The following is an 11,727-nucleotide window of genomic DNA, read 5'->3' as shown; positions in this document are numbered from 1 at the left end:
AAATCCCTATTTTTATATTCTAGAGTGTTTATTGTTGAGAAACTCTAGATCAATGGTGTATTGGGTTGGGATTTTATTTTATTGATTTAAAATTGTGAACCTAGCAAGTTGGGGCTTGTCTAGGGTGTGGGGTTGTTGCCCTTGTCTGAGTTGCATCTCAGATTGAAGCAGGGATAAGTTCCTGGACCGTTGTAGCGGTTCAAAAGTTGAGTATTGGGGAAATACGAAACCCTATATGGGTATTCCTCCGTGGAGTAGGCACTTTAGCTGAACCACGTATATCTGGTGTTATTGTCTCGCATTTATTTTTCTACATATATTTGAAGTGCGTGTTGTGCAGAGTGGTGGGACACTGTCTGGTAGACTTCGCCACATTGTGGTGTGAGGTGGACGTGTCGTTGTTTGCGTGATTGGTAATTACGGGATTGCCCCGGCCAATCTAGAACTTGAAAATTGGAAGTTATTGTTGGGTTGCAATTAAGGAAATTTTTGAAACCACTGATTCACCCCCCCTCTCAGTGTCAACCTGGGAACATCACAAAGATAGAGAAATCTTAGAAAGCAAAAAAATTGATCATGATCTGATCAGATGAGTGTAATTTGTGACCCCAGGGAAACAATACAAAATTTCCTCACAATATATGTGATGGGTTTTAAGGTTATTACTAGGAATTAAAGGAAGGATTTATCTTTTCTAATTAGAAAGTCAAAGAGCTCAAAAAATTTGGTCTAAGTGATCATAAGCAAATATTAAACATACCTTTGAATGGTATAATGCATCTTTTGATGAGCTCAGAGAAATGGAGATATCCCAAGAAGGAACAAGCTGCAGTAGGCCAGAACTCAACTGCTGGGATACCTAGTTCTTTGGCAGCTTTTAAACCACAACTACTCATCATTGCATCATAGAAAACACAGAGAGTGGAGGTAGATCAGAGGAGGAGGAATTGATCTTTTTAAGGAGATCAAGGAGAGGGGCCAAACAGTTCTTCTGGACAGAGTTGTAGAGTGATACAGGATCCTGGGTAGCATCAAGGTTGGACAGTGGTAATCCATCTAGTATCGTTTATCATCGGGGCCACCTTTCGACTGAATTAAGCGTCTCTGATTGAACTCAGTATTGACAAAGGTGATATGAAAGCCCCTTGAGTGTAGAAGCTTAGCCAATTGCATAATGGGGTTGATATGGTCTTGTGATGAGAATGGAATGCAAACTGCATGGGGCTTCTTAACTACTAGCATGTTTGATCATTTCTAGCAGCTATAGCTTACCAAAGAAGATGAAATGAGAGGCTTATATGGAATGGAGCTACCTGATCCCTTAGCTAGGAGATATCGAGGTTTATATATATATATATATATATATAGAGAGAGAGAGAGAGAGAGAGAGTGAGGTGTGAGGTCTGCTAAGCTCCACTACTAGAGAGAAGGGACCCTCCAAAATTATTAGGGCCTTTTTCGTCACGTGGTCACGCAAAATTGAGCTCACCAACGTCCCAATTATTATGTCTGTGTAAATGATATTGGACTTGGTTTGTATGGCTTTTATTAGAAGCGACGATAATCCACCACATGTAAGACTATTTTGTTTTTTTTGGGTAGTGATATTGAGTGAGGGTGGAAAGGAGAGGAGTGATCTTGTAATTAGACATGTGATGGCTCTTAAGTTGTGTCCATGTGATTTTGTGAGGTTGGTGCAATTTTAAAATGCATTTACATGGAAGGGTTGTCCCCTACTTATAAGCCACCAGCTCTCTCGACATTCAAACGGTATGGGACTATATTAAATCACCCCCTCTTTATTTTTGTCATAATAGAGGCTCCCTTGCCAAGAGAGTTTGTTGCGTTCCACTTGGGGATAGGATCATTGCATATGAAATCCTTAAAATCCTATTCAACTCCCATAATGGAAAGAACTAGGACTTACTTAATCAGAGTGAGTCTATAACTATTTGGGCCTAATAGATCAATCGGTATTAGTGAAGCCTGCATAAAAGCCTTAAAAATTTTCCACTTGGGCTAGACTGATACTAATGTATTTTGATTGACAACTGGCCAAATAATCCTACGATTGAACACCACTCAAACAAATTTTGATCCAATCAATAATCTTTATTGTTGAACAATAATAAAAAAATACACCTCAATATACTACATAATAATCAATATCTAATGTTATAAATAATAGAAAACTATCAATTCAAATAGCTTGGAAACATATATAAGAAATTGATATCATAACTATGATCATGTGAAATATCTCCTTCCTTATAGATCATTTCCTAATCTAAGGATCAGCCTCCCTTGAAAACCTCATAGATAGAGAACTTTGATATTGATCAATATTTAGGCAAACCATCATCTTGAATTAATATCTAACTTTGGCATACCGCCTATAGTTGATCACCACTACCATGAATTTAGGTTAATATCACTATAAATCACAAACTTTGGTAAACAGTCTGTGGTAAACCACCACTTCCTTAGATTTAAGCTAAATACTGTCATAAATCACAAACTTTAACTAAATACTGTCTTTACCATTAACTTTGGCTAATATTGCCTATTATAATGAACTTTGACTAAATATCGCCAATTACATTGACTTGCTGTCAATTACTTTGGCTTACCGTCAATTACTTTGGCTAAGCACTACCAATAAACCTTAGTGGGCACCACCTTTAAACTTTAACTTTTACCGTATTTAAACTTTGGCTATCGCCACCATATCTTTAGTTAAATAAGATCATAAAGCTTACATTAACCAAGTATATCAAAAATCTCAATAACACTAACATAAAAAAAAACATGGTCTTGAACACTTTGTCCATAAACTTGGGTGACATCACCTTTGGGCAAATACCACATTTACTTTGAAAAACATATAATTGAACTGAATGTACTACTTTAGTGGGTTTCACTCATTCCTATCATGTTTTTTACATTGGAGATGAATATATGTACAAAAGTACATGCTTTAATGTATTTCTTACATAATCATAGACAACACAAACAAATGAAGCATACATGTACATAAATAATTTAGAGTACAAGATTTAAAACAAAATAATTCTAAAATTACTCCAAAATCATTATAAACTTAATAGGGCAACAAAATTGTTCCTATTTCCCTTCAATTGTGCTTTGATCAGCAAGAGCAACTGATTTGGGTTCCTTGAGAGCTAAAACCAGATCAAGTAACCTTAAAAATTTTAAGTATGAAACATCCACACCAAGTAATCGGGCTAGAAAATGTAATATGTCCAACTAGAAAATAAATAACATAAGAGTCACCACCGTAACTACGTTCCTATCTTTTGGGCTAAGAATGCACTGGTCATCTTGCAAATCCAAATTTACTATGAAAATACAATTACTTTGATCACCTATAGGCTTAGAAGCCTCTAGATTATAGTCTTTTTTATACATGTACTTTTTTTAACTTGTGACATCACCTTTGGGCAAATGTCACTAACTTTGTTGCACTTCGAAAAACTACGAAAGAATATAATGTCACTTTGGTGGATTCCACCCAATCCTTCTATAGCCTAGAAATGTACTATGCAGCATAACATATGCAAGAACTCACACTCAGTTTAATTCTAATATATTTATCCATCATAAGGTGTTTCAAGTAAAACATGCAAGCACAAAATGACATGAATATGAATTTACTATATATTTCAGTCATAAATAATTTTTTAATATCATGGTAATAATAAACCAATGCAAACAACTTAAAATAATTCTTAAACAAATAAAAATGGGTTCCAAAATAGTCATTTTGCATTAAAAGCAACGTAATACACTAAATTTATCTTCCCACTAGCAACCTAGTATATTGAATTATCCTCGCCACTGGTCGATCCACATAAAACAACTTAATGTCCACAATCTTATCCTCCCACTTGGTTCGATCAATCATAAATTATTTCATTTATTGAAAAACACAAATTTGTTTATGTGTGAAATAGTCCAAAGCTTGTTCACATAGGCCCAAAATTAAAGAAAACCACACATTTTAATCAATTAAACAGGTTTTCAAAATCAATGACAGTGTTTGAAAACTTAGTATTGGATTGATCAAAATCGATACTAATCCAACCCAACCAATCTGAATTAGTCCAATCAGTTTGCAGAAATAACACATTAAATAAACCTATAACATTTGTTATATCCATGTAACACTCATCTATCCTATTGCCATTGATCAATTGTTTAATACCTTTTAGGGCAAAACTCTTTGCTTTAAAAGCATAATACCACACTTTTGGTTTGGATTTCTTAGTACAGAAAATTAGGTCTTTGAGGCACTTTTAAAGACATATAGTTCAATGGTATAATACAAGAAAAATAATTAATCAAACATTCAATGAAGGCATGTATCAACAAAATTGAAAACAATGTTAAAATGCTAACCATTAAACATAACGAGAGTGTCAACCACAACTACATTCCTAACCTTTGGGTTTGGAATGCATTGGTCCACTAAAAAAAATTACAATGATTGTGGGAGTTCTTTAACTTTGAAAATTACTCACCTATGTGTAAATAGCAACTTCTAGGTTAAGGTCTGCCTATAATAATACACTTGCATTTATGCTTATCTTTGATAATGTCGTCTTTGGGCTAGCATTGTCTAATTTTCATGTCTTTTGAAAATAAAACAAAACCTTTGAGTTGCAAATCCATTACAGTAACCTTGAACTTTACCACTTTGGTGGGTTTCATCAATTCCACTACAATAACTTGCAACTACACTTGACAGCTTAAATTTGTGGATTATTTAAACATGAACTAAAAATCATATGTAAACAAAAGCATGATCTTTCATTAGTCAATAAATAAGTTCCTATGCTGACTTGCAAGTGATGTATAAGTTGGTTTTCTTTTATTTCTTCTAATTAAGAGAAATACAAAGAAGAATAATAAAACCCCATACTAATAATTTCCACAAAACAGATTCTAAACATTGGTCAAAACTAGGTTGATAATATATCAAAATGAAGAGTACAAAAAACTGGAATCAACATAAAATACGGTGTCAAAAATTTCATCCGTATGAGCCCGGTCAACTTAAAGTATGTTGCCATATTTTTTTTAAACATTTCGGTCAATGCAGGTCAACAACATCTACGAGGTCGAAACCCAAATGGGTCAAACATTTGAATCACTACGTCAGGTTGGTGTCGACCCAACTCAACCAATCCATCCTAGTAATTGGCTCGATTGAACCACTTTGATTTGGTTTACCTTAGTAAAAAAATAAATGGATGAACCTTATTTGATTTTTTCTCTCTGTACTAACCATTTCATCACAATAGAAACATGTAAAGAAATAATTGAAATAAAAGTATACATCAATAATTGTATGGTAAAAAAACATTTCTCCCTCTAGTCGTCAGATTTTTCCAGCCCGTGGCGGTGCATCCGGTCGACTCCGACGGCGTGCCATATATCGCTGCATCCATTTTATTGTCCCCTACAACTTTCATGAGAAATTTTTTCATCTGAGACCTTTAGAGGATAAAAAGTTTATGATTTTCATGAATTGACACTCAAACCCTATACAAAATTGTTTTTAATTGATTTTAGCACCATAAGGGATGGCTCTTATGCCAATTGTTACAGATTCTACTCCATAAATTATATGACCAACCCATAGAGTTTAGAATAGAAGTACCAACCGTAAAAGAGATTAACCACATACCCGTTGAAAGTGAATGGAGTCCCTAAACCAGGATCGGTGATAGCCTCACGAACAGTTATGAAGAATTAAAGAACTACACAAGTGGAGTCACTCTACTGAGATCTTCTACAATCATTACTTAACACCTTCATGGTTTTGGAGCACTACTGCAAAAGATTTTAGTAGTAGGACTCCACTTGCATAGTTATTCAATTCTTCATCACTATTTGTGAGACTATCATTAATTATGGTTTAGAGACTCCATTTACGCTCAATTGATATGTGCTTAATCTCTTTTATGATTGACATTTCTACTCTAAACACTATAGGGTTGTTCATATGATTTATAAAATAGAATCTCTAGTAATTGGTATCAGAGCTAACCCTAAAGGTTCTAGAATCAAGAAAAATCAATTAAAAATTAATTTTGTATAGGATCTGGGTCCCAATTCAGAAAATCGATATTTTTTCATCTGTAGATCGATCCTGATACCTGGTATCAGAGCCACGGAGGTGGTGGATTCGGTATATTTTGCAGATTTCTTTTCTTTTGTGTAATCCTTTTATTTCTTAAGTTTTTTGACGCGGTATATGCCTTTGGACTCTTGGGAGGAGTGGCAGAAGAGTGTAAGACCATGATTGTGCCCAAGTTATGTTGGAAATACCATCTTAAAACTTAGATCTAGGTGGTTACCCCTAGTTTAAGATATCTCAAATGATGAATCGTCTACCCCACTCCATGTCGACGAGATCGGCAAGTGAGGCGAGCACAAGTTCTAATGTGCTCAATTACAATGAACAAACCACAAGAATAGACCGACAACTCCAAAGCTGGAATATGCCAGAAATCTTAAGAAATGACATCTATGATCGAGACTGGTTTGGCCTCGAGACTGTCAGAACCATAGAACAAACTATCAATTTCACCCCTCAAACACAAGAAATCCAACTTTTTGATCCAAATACCTTACAAGAATTATACAAAGATCACAAATTCAATTATGTCCATATTGGTTTAGTCCAAGTGGCCATCAAACCACTCCACTGAGAAGGTCTTAACACCTCTATGTTGTTAGCCCTTCGAGACCAATGTTTTATTGAATTCAATGATTCCCTTCTGGGAGCCATTGAGACTAGCCTTTGTTATGGACCCGTCCATTTCAATGTTTATCCAAATATGTCCATAGCCCTTGAGGACCCAAACATTTTACATTCACTCAAACTCAACCTCAAAACCCATGGATACAAGTTAATGCATGGAACCATCCCAATTTTCATCATCCACCGCATCAAATATAAAGCCATGAAGCAGTTCAACCCCGTGCTCGTAGGACCTCGCCTAAGGGACAAACCCTTTACCTTGAAACTGATTGTATTCAGGGTCAAATAGTCTACCCAAAACTTTGCCAATGGAAAGATATCACTTTCCCTGAGGAATGGCAGCTGCAAACGACTGCAATTCCCTCTCAAATCTCTAACACTAGCATCCGTTCTATCTCCCAGGATTCTGACGGACTAGTTTTCATTCGGTTTAACCGACAAATACCCTCGCCTGCTTACCAAAGTAGTTCCAGAAGATCATGTTCTGATGCATCGACTTCTTCTGACATAAGCAAATGGTTTTCCCAAACTAGGACCCCACCTGTCCCTAACCTTGCTGGGGTACAAACCAATCAAAACATTGCCCAGGGAACTTATGAAACTACATTCCCTGAGTCTACCTCATCTGAGGTTCCTGATCAACAATCGCCCACACATTCCGAGGTTGCTACTTTGCCTCCTCGTGATTTTAAGAATCCCGGAGTTTATATGATCCAAACTACCACAAATTACCAAATTGATAAACCTCTACTCATAACTGATTTTGAGTCACCCAAAAACAAACAAAAACGTGATAGGCTCTTACAAACTTTCAACCTTTAACAACAAGCACAAATCCGAACAAACTGGTATGATTTTATGACGAATCTTAAAACAAATGTTTTCTTTTTTACATATTTTGATATTTATGCCCAGGATAATCATATCTACTATCCCTGGCATAATCAGGTATGCACCCAAACGGCTTCCCACAAATCTTGGACCCTATGTGCAGGTCCAACTACCACTGCTATCCACCCTCCGGTGGAAAGTATCAAACATAACTACAAAAATAATGAAATAACTACCTCCCCGTTCAAAGTTGCTGATAAAGATGACCTAAACAAAAGACAAATTAAACAATTAAACTTCACAAACTTAAGTCTCCAAAACATAGGGAATCAACTATCCAGGGTTGAGAACTTAGTCCAACCTAGACCAATAGCCTTTTCGTCAATAACACCAGCTCCGGTTCCAACTTCTGTTCCTTTATTCAAACATTATAATATTTTCCAAAAATAACAACTCGCTCTTAACAAATCATTTGTCTTAGACCAAATCAATCAACGTCTTACTATTCTGAATGCTGCTGAAGCACATTTAGAAACAGATGATCCACAAACACCAGTCCAAAACCAACCCTCAGCTGAACCTTCGGCTGAATCAAACAACAGAGGTGTTCGCACCATTATAGGATGTTCTTCGGACTCTTCCTCGAGTTCTGAAGAAGAAGACTTTCCCCAAATTAACCAAATTGATCAAAGTTCAACCCAACATCCAGTCTTCCCTGACCTCCAAATTGAAGCTAGAGGAACTGCTCCTCAGGCTTCATACCAAAGTGGTATCATCTATGAGTGGAACATAGATGGTCTATCTGAACATAATCTCATGAACAAACTTCAAGAAATGACCATGGTTAGCAACGCACTTCGTATCAAAAATACACCTGATAGTGTTGTGGCTACCTTACTTGTTTCTGGCTTTATTGGCCAACTCAAAGGTTGGTGGGATTATGTCCTAACCGATGTCCAAAAAATTGAACTTTTAATGGCTATCCAAATAAACCCGAAGGAACCCCTTTTTGATGGTGAAGGTATTCCTATTGAGGATGCTATAAATACCCTTTTTTTCAGCATTGCTAATTACTTTTTAGGAAACTCTTCTTGTCTTAAAGATAGAACAACCGAACAATTGTCAAATCTTCGATGTAAAAAATTACATGATTTCAAATGGTACAAAGACACCTTCTTAACCAAAGTCTTAACCAGACCTGATGCAAACCTTCCTTGTTGGAAAGAAAAATTCCTTATAGGATTACCAACTTTGTTTTCTGAAAAAATCAAACAACGCCTTAGGAAAGAAAATGATGGGATCATTCTCTATGATCAAATGTCCTATGGTCAAATCATTAGTCTAATCCATGAAGAGGGCCTCGCCCTTTGTTGATATTAGATTAAAGAAACAAATCCATAAGGAAAACAAATTTTACAAACGGGAATTAGGGGGATTCTGCGAACAGTTTGGTTTTCCTCCCCTTGGACCTCCAACGAAACATAAACACAAGTCTTCTCGCAAATATTATAAAAAATTTTACAATTCCAAGAAGTATGTGTCTCACAGACCATTCACAACCCCTGAGTTTTAGCATAAAACTCCTCCAAAACCAAACTATAACAAATACAGAAAGCCTTTCAAGGCACCTAAAAATTTTAAAGATTCAAAAGCTGACAAATCCTCTCAAGGATGTTTCCGATGTGGCAAACCTGGCCATATCGCCAAATTCTGTAGAGTCTCAGATAAGATTAATTCCCTACAAATCTCTGAACAAGACAAAACCCAAATTCTTGCCTTATTTCAAGAAACCTCTTCATCCTCTTCTGAAGATGAAGATTACAAACTTAATCAAATCCAAGCTTCTGAACAGTCTTCTTCCAGCTCATCTAATAATGAGAATTTTCAGGTCTGTGCTTGTGATTCATGCATTATTGGTCTTAGCTGCGAAGACTGTGTTCCCAAGTCTGTCCGGATGCTCCGTGCATCACCAAATTCAAATATTTTCGATTACATCGATAGTTTGGCAGACCCTGAACAAAAGAAGGCCTGCCTCGAACACCTCAGAAACAACGTTTCTACCCAAAATTCTCCTCAACCTTACAATCTCTACCAAATTATGCAAAAATTCGATACAATATCAAAACCTCTCATTCCTGACCATTCTGGTCGAATCAAATCTCTTGAAACCACCACTGCAACTTTGCACTACGAGATAAAACATATCAAACAACAATTAGCCTTCTTAAATCGGCAACAAAACCAACAAGCTTCAACTTCAAATAGTGAACCATTAACAAATCCTTTTGCAAATCAAGAACTCACTGAACCAAACCCTACTACCCTTGGTTTTGTGTCTACCATTCCGTGTCAAAATTGGTATATTCACATAACCTTAGTAATTAATGCTTCATTTAAATTCTCTGCAATTGCCTTAGTTGATTCAGGAGCCAATGCCAATTGTATCAACGAAGGAGCCATTCTAACCCAGCTCTATGAACGAACTACCCAACGCCTTAACACGGCTAATGGATCTGGGTTGAATGTCCAATATAAACTTTCAAATACCCATGTCTGCAACCAAGGCCTCTGCATACCCCAAACCTTCATCCTTGCAAAAAACCTTAACCAAACCATAATCCTTGGCCAACCATTCTTAGAAAAAATAAAACCTTTCAAAATTACCCAAGATGGTATTACAACAAAATTTCAAGTTCAAAAAATCGCATTCCCCTTTCTACAGGCTCAAAACTCTACAAACCAAAGCCTCAACAAAATTAAACAAATAAATTTTCTTAAAACAGAACTCCTTCACCAACGGATTTCTGACCAACTTAAAAATCCTAAAACCATCCATCAGATTAATCAAGTTAAATCTAAATTCGAGTCCAACCTTTGTTCTGACTTCCCTGATGCCTTTTGGCATTGTAAACAACATATGGTTTCCCTTCCATACGCTTCAGGATTTTCAGATCATCAAATACCAACCAAAGCTCGACCAGCCCAAATGAACCAAACTCTTCTTGAAACATACAAAGAAGAAATTAATGACCTTCTGGCCAAAAAACTCATCCGGCCTAGTACTTCTCCTTGGAGTTGTGCAGCCTTTTACGTTAATAAGGCCGTCGAAATAGAACGAGGAACTCCCAGGTTAGTTGTCAATTATAAACCATTAAATGATGCTCTTCAATGGGTCCGGTACCCAATTCCAAATCAAAAGGACCTCTTACAAAGAATTTACCAAGAAAAAATCTTTTCAAAATTTGATATGAAATCTGATTTTTGGCAAATCCAGATTCATGAGAAAGACAGATACAAAACTGCCTTCACAATCCCCTTTGGCCTATATGAATGGAAAGTAATGCCATTCAGCCTAAAGAATGCTCCAAGTGAATTTCAAAAGATTATGAATGGCATTTTTAACTCTTATGGACAATTCACTATTGTCTATATTGATGATGTTCTTGTCTTTTCAAATTCAATTGAACAACACTTTAAACATTTAAGAATATTTTACCAAATTATCAAATCAAATGGTTTAGTCCTTTCCAAAAGAAAAATGAATTTTTTTCTCACCAAAGTTAGATTCCTTGGACATTTGATTGAAAAGGGTACTCTTACCCCCATCGATCGTGCCATTACTTTTGGTGAAAAATTCCCTGATCAAATTCTCGATAAAACTCAACTACAAAGATTTTTAGGAAGTTTAAATTACGTTCGTGACTTTCTTCCCCAAATCAGCAAAATAGCCGAACCCTTATACCTTCGGCTTAAAAAGAGACCAACACCCTGGTCTACGGCCCAAACCTCAGCTGTACAAGTTATTAAAAAATTAGTCAAAGAAATCCCCTGTTTATTCATCCCTAACCCTGAGGCTTTTAAGATAGTCGAAACTGACACCTCAGATTTTGGGTACGAAGGAATTCTCAAATAGAAACTTCCAAATGATAATAAAGAACAATTAGTCCAATTTACTTCTGGTATCTGGAATTCTGCCCAGAAGAATTACAGTACCATCAAAAAATAAATTTTATCGATTGTTCTTTGCATACAAAAATTTCAAAATACATTATTAAATAAACCATTTTTAGTTTGTGTTGATTGTAGCGCAGTTAAATATGTTTTAC

The sequence above is a fragment of the Macadamia integrifolia genome, chromosome 9, assembly GCF_013358625.1.
Source record: "Macadamia integrifolia cultivar HAES 741 chromosome 9, SCU_Mint_v3, whole genome shotgun sequence".
Classification (NCBI taxonomy): domain Eukaryota; kingdom Viridiplantae; phylum Streptophyta; class Magnoliopsida; order Proteales; family Proteaceae; genus Macadamia; species Macadamia integrifolia.
This window is presented reverse-complemented; position numbering follows the sequence as displayed.